Source organism: Myotis myotis, unplaced genomic scaffold, assembly GCF_014108235.1.
Source record: "Myotis myotis isolate mMyoMyo1 unplaced genomic scaffold, mMyoMyo1.p scaffold_m19_p_3, whole genome shotgun sequence".
Classification (NCBI taxonomy): domain Eukaryota; kingdom Metazoa; phylum Chordata; class Mammalia; order Chiroptera; family Vespertilionidae; genus Myotis; species Myotis myotis.
This window is the reverse complement of record NW_023416335.1, coordinates 146,170,944-146,194,346: the sequence shown is the minus strand read 5'-3', so window position 1 is coordinate 146,194,346 and position 23,403 is coordinate 146,170,944. Positions and strand designations below refer to the sequence as shown.

Here is a 23,403-nt window from a genome sequence, read left to right as displayed (position 1 = left end):
GCCTGGAGGTCAAACCCTCCCTGGTAAATCAAGGTTTAACTATAAGACTGCGCACAAAGACCACTAGGGGGTGCACCAAGGAAGCATAACAAAATGCGGAGACAAAGAAACAGGACAAAATTGTCAATGGAAGATATAGAGTTCAGAACCACACTTTTAAGGTCTCTCAAGAACTGTTTAGAAGCCGCCAATAAACTTAATGAGATCTACAAGAAAACTAGTGAGACCCTCGATGTTATATTGGGGAACCAACTAGAAATTAAGCATACACGGACTGAAATAACGGATATTATACAGACTCCCGACAGCAGACCAGAGGAGCGCAAGAATCAAGTCAATGATTTGAAATGCGAGGAAGCAAAAAACACCCAACTGGAAAAGCAAAATGAAAAAAGAATCCAAAAATGCGAGGATAGTGTAAGGAGCCTCTGGGACAGCTTCAAGCGTACCAAAATCAGAATTATAGGGGTGCCAGAAGATGAGAGAGAGCAAGATATTGAAAACCTATTTGAAGAAATCATGACAGAAAACTTCCCCCACCTGGTGAAAGAAATGGACTTACAGGTCCAAGAAGCGCGGAGAACCCCAAACAAAAGGAATCCAAAGAGGACCACACCAAGACACATCATAATTAAAATGCCAAGAGCAAAAGATAAAGAGAGAATCTTAAAAACAGCAAGAGAAAGAAACTCAGTTACCTACAAGGGAATACCCATACGACTGTCAGCTGATTTCTCAACAGAAACTTTGCAGGCCAGAAGGGAGTGGCAAGAAATATTCAAAGTGATGAATACCAAGAACCTACAACCAAGATTACTTTATCCAGCAAAGCTATCATTCAGAATTGAAGGTCAGATAAAGAGCTTCACAGATAAGGAAAAGCTAAAGGAGTTCATCACCACCAAACCAGGATTATATGAAATGCTGAAAGGTATCCTTTAAGAAGAGGAAGAGGAAGAAAAAGGTAAAGATACAAATTATGAACAACAAATATGCATCTATCAACAAGTGAATCTAAGAATCAAGTGAATAAATAATCTGATGAACAAAATGAACTGGTGATTATAATAGAATCAGGGACATAGAAAGGGAATGGACTGACTATTCTTGCGGGGGAAAGGGGTGTGGGAGATGCGGGAAGAGACTGGACAAAAATCGTGCACCTATGGATGAGGATAGTGGGTGGGGAGTGAGGGCGGAGGGTAGGGCGGGAACTGGGAGGAGGGGAGTTATGGGGGGGGGAAGAGGAACAAATGTAATAATCTGAACAATAAAGATTTAATTTAAAAAAAATATTTATAGATCAATAATTCAACTAAAATAGTTGTCCCTCTTTACAGGGAAAAGAATTATCGAAGAAGAGCTAAAGCAAACAGAATGCCCTTCCAGGTGTCACTACAGAATCAGAGATAATAGAAGTGGGACTCCAAGAGAGGAAAATAATGTTACCGACGCTTGGGGATGTGATGGTGAGGTCTAAAGGGAATTTGGCTCTGGAAACAGACTAAAAAAAGGATCTGTATAATGAAAAGATTAATAATTGAATCATTTAGTTAGTAAATCAAATCAGCATTTCTTACAATTCTAAGAACTAGTATGTGTTTTATATAAAATTGGATTGCTCTAATCTCCCAATATAATTCTTAATTTGTATACCAAACACCATTAGACTCCATTTACCAGCCGGTGGTGCTCCAAAGTAAAGCGGTACATACTCATCCTCTCCTATCCTCCACTTCCCCCCAAAAACCTATTTTTCACTGGTTATAGATTAATTAGTAAGTGATTATTAGTGAGAAAAAGTCTTGCACATTTTTCTTTCTGACAAATTCTTCACAATCTTACATGGCATTTATAGAATTCTTGTTACAGGAGGACCCTAGACAAGTTCATGTGACTCAAAAATTCTAAGGAAATAGTTAAAAGCAAAAAATTGTATTGCATTCCAACAAAATTTATAACTGAGGAGAGCTGAAATGTAAAAACAAGATAAAAGGAAATGGGAAAGTAAATTGCTGTTATGTTTTTCCAAATCAACTCACTTAGAGATCAAACTTGAATCACGTGATTGGCAATCTAGGTTATTAAATTACAAGTTCTTCAAAAATAATTTCACTAAGACTTCCTATTACATCAGATGGTCAGAATATTCCATTTTACTTATATCTATTATCATGTTAGCTCTTTTATTAAGTATAATAGGTAAGTTTTACATACATAAAAGCCAAGTATCTATCACATATGGACTTTATGAAGCACTTAAGATTCATGAGCTTATTTCATATTTGATCTTCACACCAATCCTGTCAGTCATAGCAAATGTTTTTATCCTCACATTGAAGTTGGCTCAGAAGGATCAGGTGATTTACGTGAGGTAACCAACTAGTAAGTTGAAGAGCATAGGATAGAACCCAAAATCTTTGACAACTTCAGTGCTCAATTTTCTGTGTCATATGAAACCTTCTTTTTATGCATCCAAGATTTCTTCTATAGTATTTCAGAAGCAGTTATAGCGACAGCATTGACATTTTAGAAAGAACTTTTAAAAGTAACAATTAATGCACTAATTAAAAAATTATGTATTCAGATTTAAGGAAAAACACAATCTCTCTATTCCCCTTCCAAAAATCTCTTAGACTGCTTAGAATTCCCATAGTAGTCATTCTTCTAGGTTTAAGGTCAATTATAATACTAATAAGTTATCTGGAAAAAAATATTAAACCATTTTCACTCACCAATATTTTAGCAAAAAGTTGTTTATTACATCATCAACATTAATTACTTAGCAAAAGCTTAGGGAAAAAAGGCAGAGGACCTGGCAATTTTGTTGGAGAAAGTATAACATGGTCATTAAAGGTGAGGACTTTGGAAAGAAACAAGACACCAAAGAGTATATACTGTATAATTTCACATTTAGGAAGTTCCAGAATAGGCAAAGCTTGTCCATGTAAAAGATATTAAAATGGTGTTTACCATTGGAGAACTAGCTACTGGAGGGAGCATAAGAGAGCCTTCTGAGCTGAGAATATTCTGGTCATTGTTACACAAGTGTATAACATCAGAATTAATAGGCCTATAGATTTAAGCCTATAGATCTTGGCATATCACCTTACTATATGTAAGTTATTCCTTAGTTCATAAAATAATAGCATCTACCTCATGGGGTTGTTGTTTGGATTAAGAAAGCTGGCATACACGGTGCTCAATAAATTAAGCAATCATGAGTATCATCATAAATTATTACTACTATTATTAAGGGGAAGATAAAAAGTATGAGACAAAATAGAGCAACTATGTTCAATAAGACCACGTTACATGAAATATCACCAAAGGGCAACCGCGGAAGTCTGTGGACAGAATGAAATCATGATGCCTGAAGCTTGAGAAATAGTGTCATAGTAAATTTAGGCTCTTGAAGCCAGATTATCTAAATTTGAATCTAGATGCTGCCACTTACTAGGTGTGTGACACTGTCCAAGTTCTTTATTTGCTATATGGAAATTAATATCTACTTTATATAGGTTTTGCAAAGAAAAGACATCTGTAGTGAGTGGAAAAATAATGTATTTGTTTTAGAACTACTATTTCATTTTTAGAACTAGTAATTTAAATATCTGTAGCATATGTATCACTGAGATGAAATAAACACCAGTGTTTTTTAACTTGGTTGGGTCATTCTGATCATTCATGTCTCTGTTTAAAAGTCATATACTAAGAGAAGCCTTCCTAACTATTCTATATAAAGCAGTGTATTAATTTCCTAGGGCTACCATAACAAATTAGCACGAATTGGGTGCCTTAAAACAAGATACATTTACTCCCTCACAGTTCTGGAGACTAGAAATCCAAAATCAAGGCACCAACAGGCCTTGCTCTCTCCCAAGACTCTACAGAAGAAACCTTTGCCTTTCCTATATTCTGGTGGTTGCTGGCAATCCTTGGTGTTTTTTGGCTTGTAAATCATCTCCTTCAATCTCTGCTTCCTTCATATGGCTTTCTCCCCGTGTGTCTGTGTCTCCATTATTTGGGCCTACCCAAATCCACTGACTTAATCTTAACTAATTACATCTTAAAAATAGTATATTTTAAACTTTTTTCATTATTTCCAATAAGGTCACATTCTGAGGTCCAGGGTGGACATGAACTTTTGAGGGACACATTCAACCCAATACAAGTAACTTTAAGCAACGAGACATAAATAAAGTAGTCCAGCATTCCATAAGCATTGTTTATTTAAAACATATATTTTCCTTATAGCACAAATTGAGTTTTTTCACTTCTTTATTATCTACTTTTCCAAACTAGAATCTAAACTTCCTGAAGGTAAGAACCAGGATAGTGCCTGGCATTCAGATGAGGTTAAAAAAATACTTGATAGATTGAATTAATTGATTCTGCCTGGGAGAGAGAAGGAAAGACAATACAGATAAAATAAAAAATTCTTAGCCATTGCCCCAGAAAGTTCTCCACCACTTTCAAGTCACACTTTTGTGATCGGTAGATAATCAAAATAAATCATTTAAATATTACAAAAGTGAGCTGATCAACCAAGTGTTCTAGCCACAACACGGGTTTTAAAAGAGATTCCAAGTCCTGCGATTTATAAGTATTACTTCAGAGGCTATAAGGAGCATTAGAGGAGAAAACTGGGTAGGGAGCAAACAGAACTACAATCTCCAGCTCCCTTTTTTGCACCCTTGCTTCAACCATTCTCATCTGTTTTATGTAGTTTTGGTTGGGAAAAAGAAAGAGCTTCTTTTTAAAAGTTTGAAAATCACTGACCTAACAATAAGCGAACAGCTTTTTTTTTTTTCCTCTTAGATATTTTGTCTGGGTAGGTAGTCTCTTAGAGTAAAAATAATTCATTGCTATTTGGTATTGCCTCTTGATAATGAGAGCTAATTTATAAACTCACACTTACCTTGGAATGTTGAGTTGAGTTTTAAGGGTAAAGCAATTATTTGGTTGTTGATTATTTTTTAAATTTTAACTTCTTCTTCCTTTTTTTTAGAGAGTGAGGCAGGGAGAGAGAGAGAAACATCAATGTGAGAGAGAAATATCGATCGGTTGAGTCCCATATGTGCCCAGAGCGGGAATCATACCAGAAATCTAGGCATGTGCCCTGTCTGGGAATAGAGCCAGCAATCTCTCAGTGCATAGGATGATGCCCAACCAAGTAAGCCACACCGGTCAGGGTTAAGTCATTTCTTTTAGTTTTTTTTTGTTTGTTTGTTTGTTTGTTTTGTTTTTTTTTTTTTGCAAAATAGAGATAATAATACTGAAATCACAGGTCTATTGTAAGATTTTCATAATTAATTATGTAAAAGCACCTTGCACATAGTAGGTACCAAATAAATGTTAACTTCTTTCCCTCAAATAGTATATATAAACTTTTTTCAAGGATTTGTTATAGCAGCTCCCCTAATTTCAATTTTCTCATGCTGAAGAAACCTGGTATTCTATTTATTACTTAGTAGTTAAAATTTTGTTTATATTTTTGCTTTCTACCTATATCTAATTGGAAGTTATGTCAAATCTGTAAGTGCCTAAAAGTCTTCCTAAAAACAATCCAGATGTAGAATAGTCCTGGCTGGCGTGCTCCGTTGGTTGAGTGTTGCCGGATGCACCACAGAGTTGCAGGTTTGATTTCTGGTCGGGCACATGCCTGGGTGGTGGGCTCGATCCCCAGTAGGGGGTGTGCAGGAGGCAGCTGATGTTTCGCTCTCATATCAATGATTCTATTTCTTTTTTCCTCTCCCTCTAAAAAATCAATAAAAACTTTCTTAAAAAAAGATAAAATAATAAATGATTTATATCTCAAATACACATTGCCTATCTTGATTTACAAATGATATTTTGAAACTGGCATAAACCTAGTAAGTGGGCACAATGCCCTAATAACAGATGGATGTGAAAGCTCAGGTGCCAGAAATCCAGCATGGCCACAGTTCAAGTAGAATGTTAAAATAGTGACAGTCCTTGTAATTGGTCATCTGTTCCTAGTAATAATTACGTCTATCAGAAATAAAAACAAATTCTGAAATACAGGAATGTTTATTTAATCTTGAACAGGAATTTATAAATATTTCATAATCAAATATTTGTGGTGCCCTTTAAACTCTATCAATGTGCATCTGATGTAGAGAATTCTTTTTCTATGGTTATAGCTAAAAGGAAAAAAATCTAAGTTGTTGGTTTATGGTAATAGTTCTGCTTTTCTAGTTTCTGCCTTTCTAGTTCAAATTCAGCAGAGTCATTCCTAAAATCAACAGGCAGAGATTTCTAAATAATTAGTAATAATATTTGCAAAGACATAACAATGAGGATGTGCATTTTAATGGTATTTATAATAGAAAATATCCTGGAAAACTTAGATGGTCAACAAGAGGACTGGTTAAATAAATTGTTCTATATAAACAATGGCTAAATTATGTTACAACTAAAATATACTATGTAGTCACTAATATTATGTGCTGGGGACATTTATTTTTAATTTTTATTTTTTCTTTATTTTTATGTGCTGGAGAATACTTAAAGAAATGGGAAATGACCATAATATTTTATAATGAAAATGTTATAAACAAACTGTTATAAACATATTTTAATCAATAATAAAGTAATTTGGGAGCTTTTTATTCTATATTCTGAATCTGACCATTCCTCATTACCTCCTTTGCTACTTTTCTGGTCCAAATTGTCATCTCCTTTCATTAGGACTATTGCTATAGCATCCTAACTGCCCTTCCTGCTTCTTGCCCTACTTCAGACAGATCTTTACAAAAGAGATCGTGTCATCCCTCTCCTTGGATAAACTAAAATTTATAAGTATTTTCCTCAGATAAAAAAGTATTTCGAGAAGGCCACTACAACAAGTGTAATGGAGTCCATACTTATGTACCAGAATATAGTAAATTCGTTATTTGAACAGTTTAGTGAAAGATTCGACCAATTTAGAAGCCTAGAACAGACCATTAAAATAATTAAGTATCCGGATGTAGTTGTTTACAGTACTTTGGAATTAAAGGATTTCCAATGTCTGCAAATTGACAATTTAGAGAGGCAATTTGCAGATTTTCAAGGTAGCATTTGGACTCGTGTTTGTCAGCTTAAGGTTGAAACTTGAAAATCTAGAACGAAATCGTTTGAATAATGAAAAAGAGTGCAACTACGAACAAGAAATTTTGAGTTCTTGGAACAAAGTACCTGACACTTTTAGCAACATAAAAAATCTAGCAATGGATTTGCTAACAATTTTTTCATCAACATATTTTTGTGAGACTTTGTTCTCAGCATTAAATAATATTAAAACGAACAAAAGAAACCAGCTAACAGATGAAGTTAGTGGCGCTTGCTTGGCCTTGAAGTGCACCAAGTATGAACCTGTAATCGAAGAATTAGCAGACAAACTTCGGCATCAAAAACGTCACTAATTTCTAGTTTTCGTACCATTTGATTATCATTGTTTTTATTATTTTTTCCTAAATGTACATTGTTTTTCTGTTTTTGCTCATTTTATACATATTTTGTGGTTGATTTTTCTTTGTTAATGGCATTTAAATATATAAAATAAACATCAAAAATATAAATCTTTTTTTTTACTATGGTTGCAAATATTAAAAAAATTATGAATATTTCTATATGTGACACAGCACCAGAGTTAACTTAGGGTTTTTCAAAATTTTGACATGCCGAGCTCAAAAGGTTTGCCATCACTGCTGTAGACAGAGGCCATCTCTGAAGGCTTTGAATCTTTGATCCAATTTGTTAGAAACAGCCTTCAACACTGTCCTGCACTAGAGATTGAGAGGTGTAGCGGATCTACCTAAAACATAATCACACACCCAAACAGACAACCAAAATGAGGAGACAAAGAAAAAAAACCCAAATTAAAGAACTAGAGAATTCTCCAGAAGAAGAGATAAATGAAGCAGAGATGAGAAATTTATCTGAAACAGAGTTCAGAGCAATAATGGTAAAAATGCTCAACAGTATGAAAAAAGATATAGCCCTAACCGGTTTGGCTCAGTGGATAGAGTATCAGCCTGCGGACTCACGGGCCCCAGGTTCTATTCCGGTCAAGGGCATGTACCCTGGTTGCGGGTACGTCCCCAGTAGGGAGTGTGCAGGAGGCAGCTGATCAATGTTTCTCTCTCATTGATGTTTCTAACTCTCTATCCCTCTCCCTTCCTCTCTGTAAAAAAATCAATAAAACATATTTTTAAAAAAAGATATAGTAACTATGAAAAAAGAACAGTCTGAGATAAAGAATGACATAACATGAATAAAGAACACATTGGAAGGAATACACAGCAGATTAGGGGAAGCTGAGGATCGAATCAGTGAATTAGAAGACAGAGTTGAAAATATCACTCAAGCCCTGACTGGTTTGGCTCAGTGGATAGAGCTCTGGCCTGCGGACCAAAGGGTCCCGGGTTTGATTCCAGTCAAGGGCATGTACCTTGGTTGCGGGCATATCCCCAGTGGGGGGTGTGCAGGAGGCAGCTGATCGATGTTTTCCTCTCATCGATGTTTCTGACTCTCTATCCCTCTCCCTTCCTGTCTTTATTGATTTATTTAAAAAATCAATAAAAAAAGAAAGAAAATATCACTCAATTAGAGAACCAAAAAGAAAAAAACAATTAAAAAACAGGAGGACAGCTTAAGGGAGCTGTGGGACAACGTGAAACGTGACAATATTAGAACAGCAGGTGTGTCAGAAAAGGCAGAAAGGGAGAAAGGCATAGAGAAGCTGTTTGAAGAAATAATGGCAGAAAACTTCCCTAACCTGGTAAAGGAAAAAGTCACACAAGTTCAGGGGCGCAGAGAACCTCAAACAAGAACAACCCAAACAGGCCCACGCCCAGACACATCATAATTAAAATGCCAAAAGTTAAAGACAAAGAGAGAATCTTAAAGGCAGCAAGAAAAAACAAAACAAAAAACTGTTACCTACAAAGGAGTTCCCATAAGGCTGACACACCTGATTTCTCATCAGAAACTCTACAGGCCAGAAGGGAATAGCATGAAGTACTCAAGGTAATGGAAAGCAAGGATCTGAGACCAGATTACTGTATCTAGCAAGGCTATCATTCAAAATAGACGGTCAAATAAAGAGCTTCCCAAACAAAAAAACGCTAAAGGAGTTCATCACCATCAAGCCAGCATTACAAGAAATGCTAAAGGAATTGCTGTAAGGGATGCTGAGAAGAAGAAACAGAGAGAAACCTAGCCATACAGAATTAAAATAGCTATAAATAAGTATCTCTCAACAATAACCCTAAATGTAAATGGATTAAATGCTCCAATCAAAAGGCATAGGGTAGCTAAATGGATACAAAAACATGACCCAACTATATGTTGTCTACAAGAGACCCACCTCAAAACAAAAGACACATACAGAATGAAAGTGAAGGGATGGAAAAAACATTTCCATGCAAATGGAAAAGAAAAATAAAGCTGGAGTAGCAGTACTCATATCCAACAAAATAGACTTTAAAATGAAGGCCATCACAAGAGACAAAGGTCACTACATAATACTAAAGGGATTGATCCAACAAGAGGATATAGCCCTAGTAAACATATATGCACCCAATATAGGTGCACCTAAATATATAAAAAAAACTTCTAGAGGACTTTAGTGGAGAGATCGACAACAATACAGTCATAGGAGGGGACTTTAACACCCCTCTAACTTCTTTGGACAGATCTTCCAAACAAAAACTTAACATGGAAAAAGAGACTCTAAAGAACACACTGAATCAGATGGATTTGATAGATAGACATTTATAGAACATTTCACCCCAACGCAGCAAAATATACATTGTTCTCAAGTGTACATGGATCATTCACAAAGCTAGACCACATGCTAGGACACAAAACAAGTCTCTACAAGTTCAAGAAAATTGAAATCATATCAAGCATCTTCTCAGATCACAGTGGAATGAAATTAGAAATCAACTACAGTAAAAACACCCCAAAACATTCAAACACATGGAGGCTAAATAACATGTTATTAAACAATGAGTGGGTTACCAACGAGATCAAGAAAGAAATAAAAAACTTCCTGGAAACAAATGAAAATGAACACATAACAACCCAAAATCTCTGTGACACAGCAAAAGCAGTACTGAGAAGGAAGTTCATAGTACTACAGGCATACCTCAAAAAATAAGAAAAATCATCAATAAACTATTTAACCCTACAACTTAAAGAAACAGAACGAGAACAATAAGAAAAGCCAAGCATAAGTAGAAGGAAGGAAATAATAAAGATTAGAGCAGAAATAACATACAGACTAAAAAAAAAAAATACAAAAAATCAATGAAACCAAGAGCTGGTTCTTTGACAGGATAAAAAAAAAATTGATAAATCATTAGCCAGACGCATCAAGAAACAGAGAGGACCCAAATAAATAAAATAAGAAATGAAAATGGAGAAGTACCCATGGACACCACAGGAATACAAAGAATTGTAAAATACTATGAACAACTATATGCTAACAAGCTAGGCAATGTGGAGGAAATAGACAAATTCCTAGAAAAATAGAATCTCCCAATACTGAATCAGGAAGAATCAAAAAACCTGAATGGGCCAATAACCACCGATGAAATAGAAGCAGTAATCAAAAAACTCCCCCCAAACAAAAGCCCAGATCCTGACGTCTCCACAGGGGAGTTTTTCTAAACATTCAAAGAAGAACACCTATATGCCTCAAACTATTTCAGAAAATCCAAGAGGAAAGAACATTTCCAAACTCTTTATGAGGCCAGCATTATCCTAATTCCAAAACCAGATAAAGACACTACAAAGAAAGAGAATTACAGACCAATATCCCTGATGGACATAGATGCTAAAATCCTCAACAAAATATCAGCAAATTGCATCCAGCAGTATATTAAAAAGATCATACACCATGATCAAGGGGGAATTTATTCCAGGGATGCAAGGCTGGTACAATAATCGCAAATCAGCCCTAACCGGTTTGGCTCAGTGGATAGAGCGTCGGCCTGCTGAATGAAGGGTCCCGGGTTTGATTCCGGTCAAGGGCATGTACCTTGGCTGCGGGCACATCCCCAGTAGGAGGTGTGCAAGAGGCAGTTGATCGATGTTTCTCTCTCATCGATGTTTCTAACTATCCCTCTCCCTACCTCTCTGTAAAAAATCAATAAAATATTTAAAAAAATAATCGCAAATCAATAAATGTGATACATCACATAAACAACTTGAAAGACAAAAGTCAAATGATCATATCAATAGATGCAGAAAAAGCATTCAACAAAATCCAACACCTATTTTTGATAAAAACTCTCAGCAAAGTTGGAATAGAGGGAGCATATCTCAACATGATAAAGGCCATATAAGACAAACCTATAGCCCACATCATACTCAGTGGGCAAAAACTAAAACCATTTCCCCTAAGAACAGGAACAAGACAGGAATGCCCACTTTCACCACTCCTGTTCGACATAGTACTGGAAATGCTAGCCATAGCGATCAGACAAGAAGAAGAACTAAAAGGCATCCAAATTAGAAAAGAAGAAGTAAAATTGTCATTATTTGCAGCTGACATGATATTGTACATAGAAAACCCCAAAGACTCAATCAAAAAACTAAATAACTTTGGCAATGTAGCAGGATACAAAATTAACACCCAGAAATCTATGGCTTTTTGCACAACAATAATGAACTCACAGAAAGAGAAACTAAACAAACAATCCCCTTTACCACTGCACCAAAAAAATTATGATACCTAGGAATAAACTTAACTAAGGAGGTAAAAGACCTGTACTCGGAAAACAACAGAACGTTGAAAAAAGAGATAGAGGAAGACATAAACATATGGAAGAATATACCGTGTTCATGGACTGGTAGAATAAACATCATTAAAATGTCCATACTACCCAAAGCAATCTATAGATTCAATGCAATCCCAATTAAGATATCAACTGAATATTTCCCAGACCTATAACAAACTCTCCAAAAATTCATCTGGAATAAAAAAAGACCCTGAATAACTGCAGCAATCCTGAGAAAGAAGAACAAAGTTGGAGGGATCACAATACCAGATATCAAGCTATATTACAAAGCCACTGTTCTCAAAACTGTGTGGTATTGGCACAAGAACAGACATATAGAACAATGGAACCAAACAGAGAACCCAGAGATCAACCCAAGCCATTATGCTCAATTAACATTTGACAAAGGAGGCAAGAGCATACAATGGAGTCAAGATAGTCTCTTCAATAAATTGTGTTGGGAAAATTGAACGGATACATGCAAAAAAGTGAAACTAGACCACCAACTTACACCTACACAAAAATAAACTCAAAATAGATAAAGGACTTAAACGTAAGATGGGAAACCATAAAAATTTTACAAGACTCCATAGGCAGCAAAATAGCAGACATACGTTGAAGCAATATCTTTACCAGTACAGTTCCTAGGGCAATGGAAACTAGAGAAAATAAACAAATGGGACTACATCAAAATAAAAAGCTTCTGCACAGCAAAAGAAACCATTAACAAAACAACAAGAAAGCCCATTGCACGGGAGAACATATTTGCCAATGTCATCTCTGATAAGGACTTAATCTCCGAAATTTGTAGGGAACTCATACAACTTAGCAAAAGGAAGGTAAACAATCCAATAAAAAATGGGCAAAGGATCTAAATAGATACTTTTCGAAAGAAGACATAAGGAAGGCCAAGAGACATATAAAAACATGCTCAAAGTCACTAATCATCCGAGAGATGCAAATCAAAATAATGAGATACCATCTCACACCTGTCAGAATGGCTATCCTCAACAAATTAACAAGCAATAAGTGCTGACGAGGATGTGGAAAAAAGGAGCCTTCTTACACTGCTGGTGGGAATGCAGACTGGTGCAGCAGTTGTGGAAAACAGTATGGAGTTTCCTCAAAAAATTAAAAATGGACTTCCATTTAACCCAGTAATCCCACTTCTAGAAATATATCCAAAGAACACAGAAACACCAATCAGAAAGAACATATGCACCTCTATGTTCACAGCAGCACAATTTACAATAGCTAAGATTTGGAAATAGCCTAAGTGCCTATCAGCAGATGAGTGGATTAAAAAACAGTGGTACATCTACACAATGTAGTACCACGCTGCTATAAAAAAGAAGGAACTCTTACCATTTGCAACTGCATGGATGGATGTGGAGAGCATCATTCTAAGTGAAGTAGGCCAGTCTGGGAAAGATAAATATCACATGATCTCATTCATTTGTGGAATATAACCAACAACATAAACTGATGAACAAAAATAGAGCCAGAGGGAAAAATTAGTATTTTAGAATAGAAGTAATCCTGTTATTTGCCGATTTTTAATATTTTCTACAACTTTTGTGATATCATACTATGTTAGTACAGTTTTGGTAATATTAGTATACTTGAAATCCTTTTTTCTTGAAATATTAATGTTTATTGCATGTGATATTTTTATATTTAAGATAGTTTTTCTTGAATAATTGGTGTTTACTGCATGTAACTTTATTATATTTACAATCCTTTTTCTTGAAATAATAAAAGTCCCATTTGAAAAAAAAAATTTACCAAAAAAAGGGAAAACACTGATCTAAAATTATGTGAAATTCCGTTTGATTTAAAAACGTTATCAAGGACAATGTAAAAAGAGGTAGTTCAGACTCCTTTGCTCTTTAATCCTACTTATCCGTTTAAAATCTGGACTATGTGACGATATTAGGATTGAATGACATAACTGCCTGTCTTTGCAATGTGTGGCAAAAGCAAAAAGGAGCAAAACTTTTAAAAATATCATTCCATAAACGGTGTGGTGTTGCCTACTTTGCTTTTTGTTTTGATTTTTTTTTTTTTTTTGGAGGGGGGGTGGTGGGTGCCCGCTGAATCTTCACCAAAACTGTCAGATATGAATACACTTCTAGAATACTCACTTTGCAAGGATGTTTTAAATTTCAGAACTTAAGTTCACAAAAGAAACTGATAATGAATTACAGAAATCACACTTCGAAATGAACACTATAATAAGCATTTTTTTAAGTATTTCTGTCTTTACTAAAATGTTTCAAACTGTTGAGCGCATAAAGCAATGTCCTCATTTTTTCAAATAACTCTTCCCAACAATACCAGGTAGAACGTCCTTTTTTTCAGAGTGGTGGCTCTTTTAATATCTTACATACTAGGGTCCCAGTGCATGAATTTGTGCACCTGAAAAGGAACTGTGGGCTGCGAGGCTGCAGTGGGCACATGGGCAGATCTTGGCCCATCCTCTGTGCCCCACCCAGCCCCTCCCACCATGGCCCCTGGTTCCCTGTCTGCCAGCAGCCCTGCTATGGCCTCTGCCACTCCCACCTACTGATGGCGCCGGCCTTGCTTGCACCGTACAGTGCTGTCAGCGGGTGCAAGCAGTGGGAGCAGGGGGAGCTGGATAAGTCCTCAGGGGCGATCTGGGTGGGCAGTCGCCACTCGCACCTGCTGACAGCGCCAAGCGATCAGGGCCAGTGCTGGGTGCCAGCAGTGGGTGCGAACAGCAGCTCCAGCTGTGGGTGCAAGAGGCAGCTGCTAGCCCCAATCACCACTCAGGAGCAGGGGGAGGTGGAGAAGTCCTGAGGGGCAATTGGAGCCGGCAGCCGCTGCTCGTACCCAGACGGCGCCAAGCTATCAGGTCCGGTGCCGGGAGCAGGTATGAGCACCGGAGGCCAGGCGGGAGGGGGCTGCGGCATGCGGAAGTAAAGAATTTTCAGTAACCACCAGAGGCTTGCCCTGATTACAGTGACCAGTGTCCCGCCTTGGTCTAGCACCCCTGCTCACCTGCTCCACCATCCTGCCGCGGCCAATGCCCGCCATATCCCGTGCTCTGCCACCTGCTGCCAACGCCTGCCATGTTCCACGCGTGCCCCCAGTGGTCAGCACATGTCATACTGACCAGTTGTTCCGCTGTTTGGTCTATTTGCATATTAGCCTTTTATTATATAGGATATTTGATTTTTCAGGTACTTGATTAGAACAATAACAATCTAAGGTTAAAGAGTCAGTCATGTTAACTTGAAAGCTTCAATCCTGAACTCAATTCAAAACTCTTCTCCCCTTTTCCTCCTATCCATCCACCACCAGTACAGGTAAAGCTCTAGTGATTTGGAGGCAGTAGCAGGAAATCTTAGACACCTGCTTCTCCTCCCTCTTCTAGGGTTAGGACACTTGGATTGTGGCAGAGAGAAAGGAGAGAGAAAAAGATAAATTCTTCCTTACTTAAAAGAGAAAAGGACAAAGCGGGTGCGGGGAGGTAGAAGAGGGTAAAGGGGGAAATAAATAGTGATGGGAGGAGATTTGACTTGGGGTAGCAAACATACAAAATAATATACAGATGATGTCTCTGAGAACTGTATACAATTTTATTAACCAAAATCACCTCAACAAATTTTAAAAAAAGAGAAAGGGCAAATGTTTCCTTCCTTGACTGGGTGAGAATGCAGTCTTCATGACTGGATATTGATAACCTCTATGTGCCAGTATCCAAAAGCTGAATCTCCAGTGAGGCCTCTTTGCAGAAGCCTGCAGGGCTTTACCATTACCTTGTTTGCTATTTTGGTGGTTATCTGGCTCCAGCTTACTAAAGCTCTTTCATACCGCTTGTTACAGCGGTTCCTTCTTGATGGTGCCCTCATACTGACAAAGATGGCTCAAGCCCACCTACCTTCCCTGGTATTCACACCACCCATGAGAAACTCCATTTTTTGCCACATTAAATGATGGGAATGGTAGCTACTTCCCTGCTATCCTGACCTCTCTCAGCCTATTATGGTTGAAATTTTATTTCCCATACTCAGCTCCAAAAGATCAGTAAGTCCTGTGACCAAGCGAACAGCCAAAAGAGAGAAAAAATTTATCTCCCTTTTTAAAATCCAGTCTTTAGAAGTGATTCTCTTCAATGAAAACTCCAGCCTCCGCCCCAACTACACGTTGGGAACAGCTTTTCCACACACACTATTTTCTCCACCAGCCCTCCTTTTTTTAAGTAAGGGTAGATAGAAGTGGTAGTGGTGGTGGTTGTAGGCTAGTTGTGACACTACTCAATTAATACCTGCAGTTATTTAAAGTTATTTTAATTTATAATGTAGAGCATTTGGTGCATTTCATGTTCAGCTTTGGGGCATAATCACAATGACAGGTCTATGGGATAACTCCCATTCAATATGTTATAAATCTAACTATAAAATATATTCAGCTAAAAAAACTAGGGTTATGATATTAAATGTCAGCCAGTCCTTGCATAAGGTTTTGGTAAACCTTACTCTTACATAAATAAGATAAATATTTCTTATTTGGTCCTATTCAAAACATTGGTGATATCCGATTCACAGCCCAAGTCAATTCCTCCTAACAAAGTTGATGAAAGAAAATCCTTAATTTCTGTTTATAGGAAGCCCAAATTCAGTTTTTTAAGTAGTCTTTTCTTAAATGTAGTAGACAGTTGATGTTTTTGTGAGGTATTAGCCGAAATCTTCAATAACAATGAACTATGACACTTAGGGACACAAATGTTGGCATATTAAAAATCCCATCTATATATATAAAAGCCTAAGCAACCAGTCGACCGAATGACCAGTCGCTATGACGTGCACTGACCACCAGGGGGCAGACACCCAACGCAGGACCTGCCCCCTGGTGGTCAGTGCGCTCCTACAGTGGTAGCGCCACTCAGCTGACCGATGGGCGCCAGACACAGGGCTCACGGCTGGCAAGTGCCACTGTGGGCAGCGCGAACCTCTCCCAATCAGGACTGACTGGGTGCCAGCCCAAGGCAAACGCAGCTGGGCCAGGATGAGCAGGAGCGGCAGGTGGCTTTGGACTGCTGGTTTCAGCCAGATCCCTGCAGGCCATGCTAATGGACACCACCAGTGTATGAATCCGTGCACCAGGCCTCTAGTCTATTAATGAAACATTTACCTGGTTTAACTCAGCATTTCCTATGCTTTATTTATAACAGAATCCTTTTATCACAGAATACTTACCAATATCTCATAGAAACAGTCCAAGCAACACAGTTTGGATCCTCCTCCCTTTCTCCTTTTTGAAAATTTTGTTTCAGTAAGAAACCACACACTCATGCAAGTTCTTCAACTTTACAAAGTATAATAAATATGTTTGCGGTTGGTTCATTCAAAATAGAAGCTTTCTCCTCCTCTGCTATTATAGTAAGAGGGTTTTTTTGTTTGTTTGTTTTGATAAGATTCCCTATTATCAGGAAAAACTAGCTTTTGGGATGAGGCTACCAGAAAAGATTTTCCCTATTTTTCAGAAATCTGATGTTTTATGATTTGTTTTTGTGCTAGACTATCACCTCTCTTCAGTTGCAGCTGCTGGGTTTGCAAGTAATCAACTGGCTGTTTCTCTGGGTTTTATCATTCAACTATTCTATGCCCACTCTTGTGGGTACTGCTTATGAAGAGTTATTCCTAATTGTAGGCTGCTTCATTAAAAGGGAAAAAGGTGTGGGGACCACCTTCACCAGTCAGAGGTATAGCAGATATAGCAACTTTTAAGAACTAGAGCTAATAGGAACTAACTATACTCATTTTTTATTGATGAAATGAGTCTTTACCTCTATTATAGGCAGTGTTTTTAAAACACCTTAATTGATTATGAATATAGGCTCCACATATAGAGGTGGACATCGTATTCATAATGTAAAGTTATTGAGAATTATTGTGATTATTTAGTAACTATCTTCTTGCCAACAATGTCTTTCTAAAAAAGTAATGGGCCTGCTCAGCTGGTGTGGCTCAGTGGTTGAGCATCAACCTATAAACCAGGAGGTCACAGTTCGATTCCCAATCAGGGCACATGCCTGGGTTTCGTGGCGTTGATCCCCATTGGTGGTGGTTGGGGAGAGGGGGTAGGGGTGTACAGAAGGTAGCTTAATGATAAATGATTCTTTCTCATCATTGATGTTTCTATTTCTTTCCCTCTCCCTTCCTCTCTGAAATCAATAAAAATATATTTAAAAAGAAAAAAAAGTAGGCTTATATGCTCATTTTCAGCTTATTTCTTGAAACTTGCAGCCTGCTCTACACACTCAGTCCTTAAGGGGCTTTACAAACTGTACTGTAAGGTTTATTAGCAATCAGATGGAAAACTGAATAAGCTTATACCATATTTTACAGAAAATCTGCTTAGATTCATATTTCATCCATGAACAATCTGTAATGTGAGCAGTCTTAAATGCTAAATAAGAAAAACAATGTAAATATTTTAGGTTAAACATAAAAACAGTGCCTGATTGCAAGAATTTGAATTTAATAGAATCAGTTTGAAGTAGGGGATTTTTAGATTGTTTCTTCTATGCTTAAGGTTTTGGTGAGATCTACACACTTCATAATCTTTATTGTCTCACTGTCTTCATAATCACTTTCTTTTACACTGAATGTAATTTCACATTAAGTAAACTGCTTAATTAAAAAATGTATTAACATTCAACATTGGAATAGCTATCACTAAGGCCATTACTATTTTTAAGAAGCAGGTAATTCTTTCATCAACCTACTCTATGTACATAAATTATTTTCATTCCTTCTGTCAATTCAGTATTTAATCCACGTTTTCCTTTTAAACAGAGTTCAGTTATTCATTCATTGCCAAGCAAGAATGTATTGGCTAATTACATGTTTTAAATTAATTATTATATATTCATTAAACCTGGTAACCTTTGGGGGAGTAACTTTTGAAGTGAAAAATACCTTATAATTCATACATGGGATAAAATAATTGGTGTTTTTATTAAAAAACAGCTTAATCATGGAAACATTTTGTTGATTTTTTTTGCATGATGTGGGGAAAAAAGAACTTTTTTATTGTATGAAATTGATTTGAATGGGTAAAAGGACATTAATTTTGAGATAACTCATAGATAATTAAAAGTAATTACCTTGGAAAGTTCAGAATGACAATGTCAAGTCATAAAAGTGGATCTGAAGCCCTGGCTGGTGCGGCTCAGTTGGCTGAAGTGTTTGTTGTCCCATTCCCGGAAAGGTCTTGAGTTTAATTCCTGGTTAGGGCACATACGTAGGTTTCAGGTTCAATCCCATGTGGGTGCATACGGAAGGCAACCGAATGATGTTTCTCTCTCACATCGATATTTCTCTCTCTTTTTCTCCCTTTCTTCCCCTCTCTAAAAATCAATAAAAACATATCCTTGGGTGAGGATTAGAAAAAAAATTTTAAGTGGATATGAAGAAATATACAATAAATGATTCTATTTAACTTATTTTCTTTTTCCTTTTTGGTGCTGACTAAACCTTGGAGTGAACTGATTAGCAGTGACTTAGCAAAAGCCATCCATTTCAACTCTTCTGCCTGGCATTTAAAATACTCTAAAATTGTGCCACCTGATTCTAAGATAAATTCCACTAGCCCCCTCTACTTACCTTAGGCTGGGGTTTTAGTCACTGGCCCTTGCTCATTTCTGCTTCCAAGTTGGCTGACTTGTACTGCTCCAAAATGTATGTTCTAACCTCCAGTACAGTGGGGCCTTGACTTACGAGTGTCCTGACTAACGCATTTTTTGAGATACCAGCTGTCTCTCAGCCGATTTTTTGCATTGAGTTGATAGAGTAATTTGAGTTAACGAGCTCCTTAACGAGCTCAGTCTTGGAACGAATTAAACTCATAAGTCAAGGCCCCACTGTACTTTATTTAGAGATAGGAGCTTTAAAAGGGTAGTTAAGATTAAATAGGTCATATGGGTAGGCTCTAACTCAATATGACTAGTGTTCTTATAAAAAGGGGAAATTCGGAGACAGACTTGAATATAGAGAGAACACCATGGGAACATAAAAAGCCAACTACAAGCCAAGGACAGAGGCCTTTGGAAGAAACCAACCCTGTTTTGGACTAGTAGCTTCCAAACTGTGAGGAAATAAATTTGTTTAAGCCACCCAGTCAGTGGTACTTTGTTATGATATTCCCAGCTGCCTTTGTTCGTGTTATGCCCTCCACTGAAAACGTCCCCTTCCTCTCATGCACATCTATTCAAACTGTCATTTAACATTGAACCTAAACAGCCAGTTGGTGAAATTATCCCTAACAACACCAGTTCTCTCTCACTTCCCTTTTCTAATCTAGCAGAGAATTTAGTCTGTACCACAGAGCACATAAAGTAGAAATAAGAATTTCATGAGTTAATATAGGTAAAATGACTAAAATAGTGCCTGATACATAGTAAGTCTTAAGTGTTACTTAGTAATTACATTTTTAAATCAAATCATGTTACTGCTAACTCTTTAGTATAATGCTGAGCATGTAAGCGCTAAAAACACCTGTTGATGTATAAACATTTAGGGGAAAATGAGATAGTTCTTGCCCTTAAGAAGCTCCTTGTATAGCAGGGCAAAAACCAATTTTTAAGTAGCCTAAGTGGAAAAAAAAATGGGTTCAGAAAAATTTCACAAAAGATGAATCCTGAAGGAAGATGTATTAGTTATCTATGGCTGCATAACAAATTAACCCAAACACAGCAGCTTAAAACAACAAATATCTCAGATTCAGGAAGTGGATAGCTAGGTGGTTTTGGTTCAGGGTCTCTTATGAGGTTAAGCTGTTGGCTGGGCTGGAGTCATCTCAAGGGGGTCAAAGGATTTGTTTTTAAACACTCATGTGGTTGTTGGCAAGTTTTAGTTCCTTATTGGTTGTTAGATTTCATTTCCTTGGCACACAGGCTTCTCGATAGGCTGCCTGAATGTCCTATGACATGATAGCTGGCATCTCTCAGTGATTCAAGAGAGTATGCATAAGGAAGTCCCAATGCCTTTTATGATAGTCTCAGAGTTACAGTCTCACTTCCACCTTTGGGAAGTCTCCAAAGATGTGCACCATAGAAATTGGTGGTCGTTTGGAAGACAGGAGAGAGGTAAAACTTAATAAAGAAAGACCAGTTAAATAATCTCTTTTAAAAAGTTCAGATAAGAGATTATGAGTGAATGATTAAGAGAATGGCTAAAAAATGGGAGAGGTAAGGCTGGATCCTAGACATATTTAGAAGGTAAAATATGCAAGATCTGGTAATAGTTGTGTAGGGAAGAAAAGGTAAAAGATATCAGGCTTGGGAATTTAGTAGTGGTACTAGTTCCCCAAATTATGCACTTATTTATTTAAATATAAAGATAGCCTTTAAAAAAATGTTTTTATTGATTTTAGAGAAAGAGAGGAAGGAAGAGGGATAGAAATAGAAACATGTATGAGAGAGAAACATCGATCAGCAGCCTCATGCACCCCCTACACCGGGGATGGAGCCTGCAACCCAGGCATGTGCCCTGACCAGAAATCGAATCGGTGACCTCTTTGTTCATGGGTCAACAGTCAACCACTGAGCCACACTGGCTGGGCTAAAGACAGCCAGCCTTTTAATTAGCATTGTAAAAAAATTTTTCTATGAAAAAATTTTAAAACTATGAAATGAAATAAAAATAACTATAAAAGTCACTTTTTAAAATCTTGTACATATCCAGTTAGTCTTTGTGAACTTATAAATTTTTACAAAATTGGAATTATATTTTAAAGCTTTCTTCACACTTAATATATCTATTGATAAAATTTCCTCCATTGTTTTTAGAAACTGAATACTGTTCTGCTGTATGGATGTAGCTTATTTAACCAATATTCTAGTAATCAATGCAGTAATGAACACTTTTGCAATAAAATTGTTACACATATCCTTATGCTACATTTCCTTTAGAGTAATTGACCTGTCAAATGCATATGCTCACGGCTTTTGATACATATTAAGCTATACTCTAGAAATTTGCCAATTTATACTCTCAGTAGTATAAGAAACCGTTTCTCTGAACCCTTACCAGTATCATCAAGATTTAATCACTTATTAAAACAACACCTGAAGACCAAATTAATGTGTAACATGTTACATCACTCATAAGTCTAACTTACTATTAAACTTTTAGATTACTATTCAAAGCTTAAGATTCATATGTTTTAGCTGAAGAATCTGAGGTCCAGTAAGTTATATAACAAACCAGAATGCTATTTTGTGGGTGTTTCTGCAGAAGATATTTTGTAGTGCTCTTCCTGATTTGCTACTCTCTCACCAATTATGCTTTTTCCTGGCCCCCTGCAATAACCTTATAGGTTCCCCAGGAAAAGGTACATATTTCCATTATCAAGGGCTGGAAGCTTGGCATATTCTATTAGTTTAGCACTATTTTTCCTAGTTGTTTCCTAGCTTGAATTTCATATGTGTTGAAGAAAACCTTTCAACATATTAACTTTAAAAGAACAGTCTAACATTGGATAAGTATCTATTTCATTCATTCAACAGCTCATTTATTCCCAGTCTCATACATTCAACAGTACTTATCTAATGTCTTACCATGTGTGGGGGATAAAGCAGTGAATAAAACAAATGTAATCCCTGCTCTCATAAAATTTACATTTTTAGTAGGGCGAAGGGAAACAATAAAGAGATAACGACAAATTACAAATGCTATTAAAATAGGGGATCATGTTCGAGAAAATAAGTGAAAAAAGGAGCTACTTTAGATATGGTGGCCAAGGAAGAGTGTTAGAGATAATATCTGAGTTAAGACCTGAAGGATGAGAATGAGTTAGCCATAAAGACATAGAGAAAGCATATCTCAGGCAGAAATAAACAGTAAGTACAAAGGTCCTATGGAGTATCAGTTAAGTTGAACTGAGTACAAGAGACCCTAAATTGTAGCTTTACTGACAGTTCACTTTTTTCTTTATGTCAAAATTAATATAAGGAGTATAGGGTTGGTATGCTACTCCACAAGGGTCTCAAGGCCTCAGGTTTCCGCCAGCTTAAGGTTTTGCCATCCTTATGATGTGGGTACCTGCACCTGGCCCAAACTGGCAGCCAGAGTTAAATGCTTCACACCTGTAGTCCGGGGTGCAGGATATAAAAGGAAAAGCAGCAAAGGACTGAAGGTGCGTAAGAGCTGTCTTTGAACATGACATACCTGCTTATTGGCCAGAACTACCACATGGCTGTAGGGAGGCTAGAAATAGAGTCTTTATTCTGGATAGCCACGTGCCCATGTCTATTACTATGAAAAAAATCAGAAAAATTTTAGGGGACAACCAACAGTCTCTGCTATAGACTGGAAAAAGCCTGATACGTGACAGAGACAGAAAGGAAGGGTGAGAGTAAGATGAAGTTGGAGAGGTAAGCAGAAGCCAGATTATACAGTTTTAAAGGCCATGGTAAGGAAAATGAATTTTATTCTAAGGGTAGCCATTGGAGGTTAAAATAAGGAAGTACCATAGCCTCATGAGCTTTTTAAAATGATCACTTTAGCAGGTATGTAGAGATGGTTTGAAGGCGCACAGAGAAAAGTGGAAGCAGATAATGTGGATATTGCTCTTTAAG

At 37.0% G+C, this 23,403-nt stretch overlaps 1 long non-coding RNA gene across 5 annotated transcripts in view; it reads right to left on the bottom strand.

The window, feature by feature from the left end:
- The window catches only part of LOC118651380, a 107,742-nt gene that overhangs the window by 81,528 nt on the left and 2,811 nt on the right, over window positions 1-23,403 (bottom strand). For 2 of the 5 annotated variants that reach the window (XR_004966225.1, XR_004966220.1), the window contains exons 2-3: window positions 13,161-13,217; window positions 4,922-5,000 (exon numbers count right to left, since the gene is read on the bottom strand). The exons of 1 other annotated variant lie outside the window; for it this stretch is intronic. This is a non-coding gene — a long non-coding RNA (uncharacterized LOC118651380). Of the gene's footprint in view, window positions 1-4,921; window positions 5,001-13,160; window positions 13,218-18,930; window positions 19,051-23,403 lie in introns of all 5 variants that reach the window. 2 more of the 5 variants (XR_004966221.1, XR_004966222.1) reach the window with 2 other exon arrangements.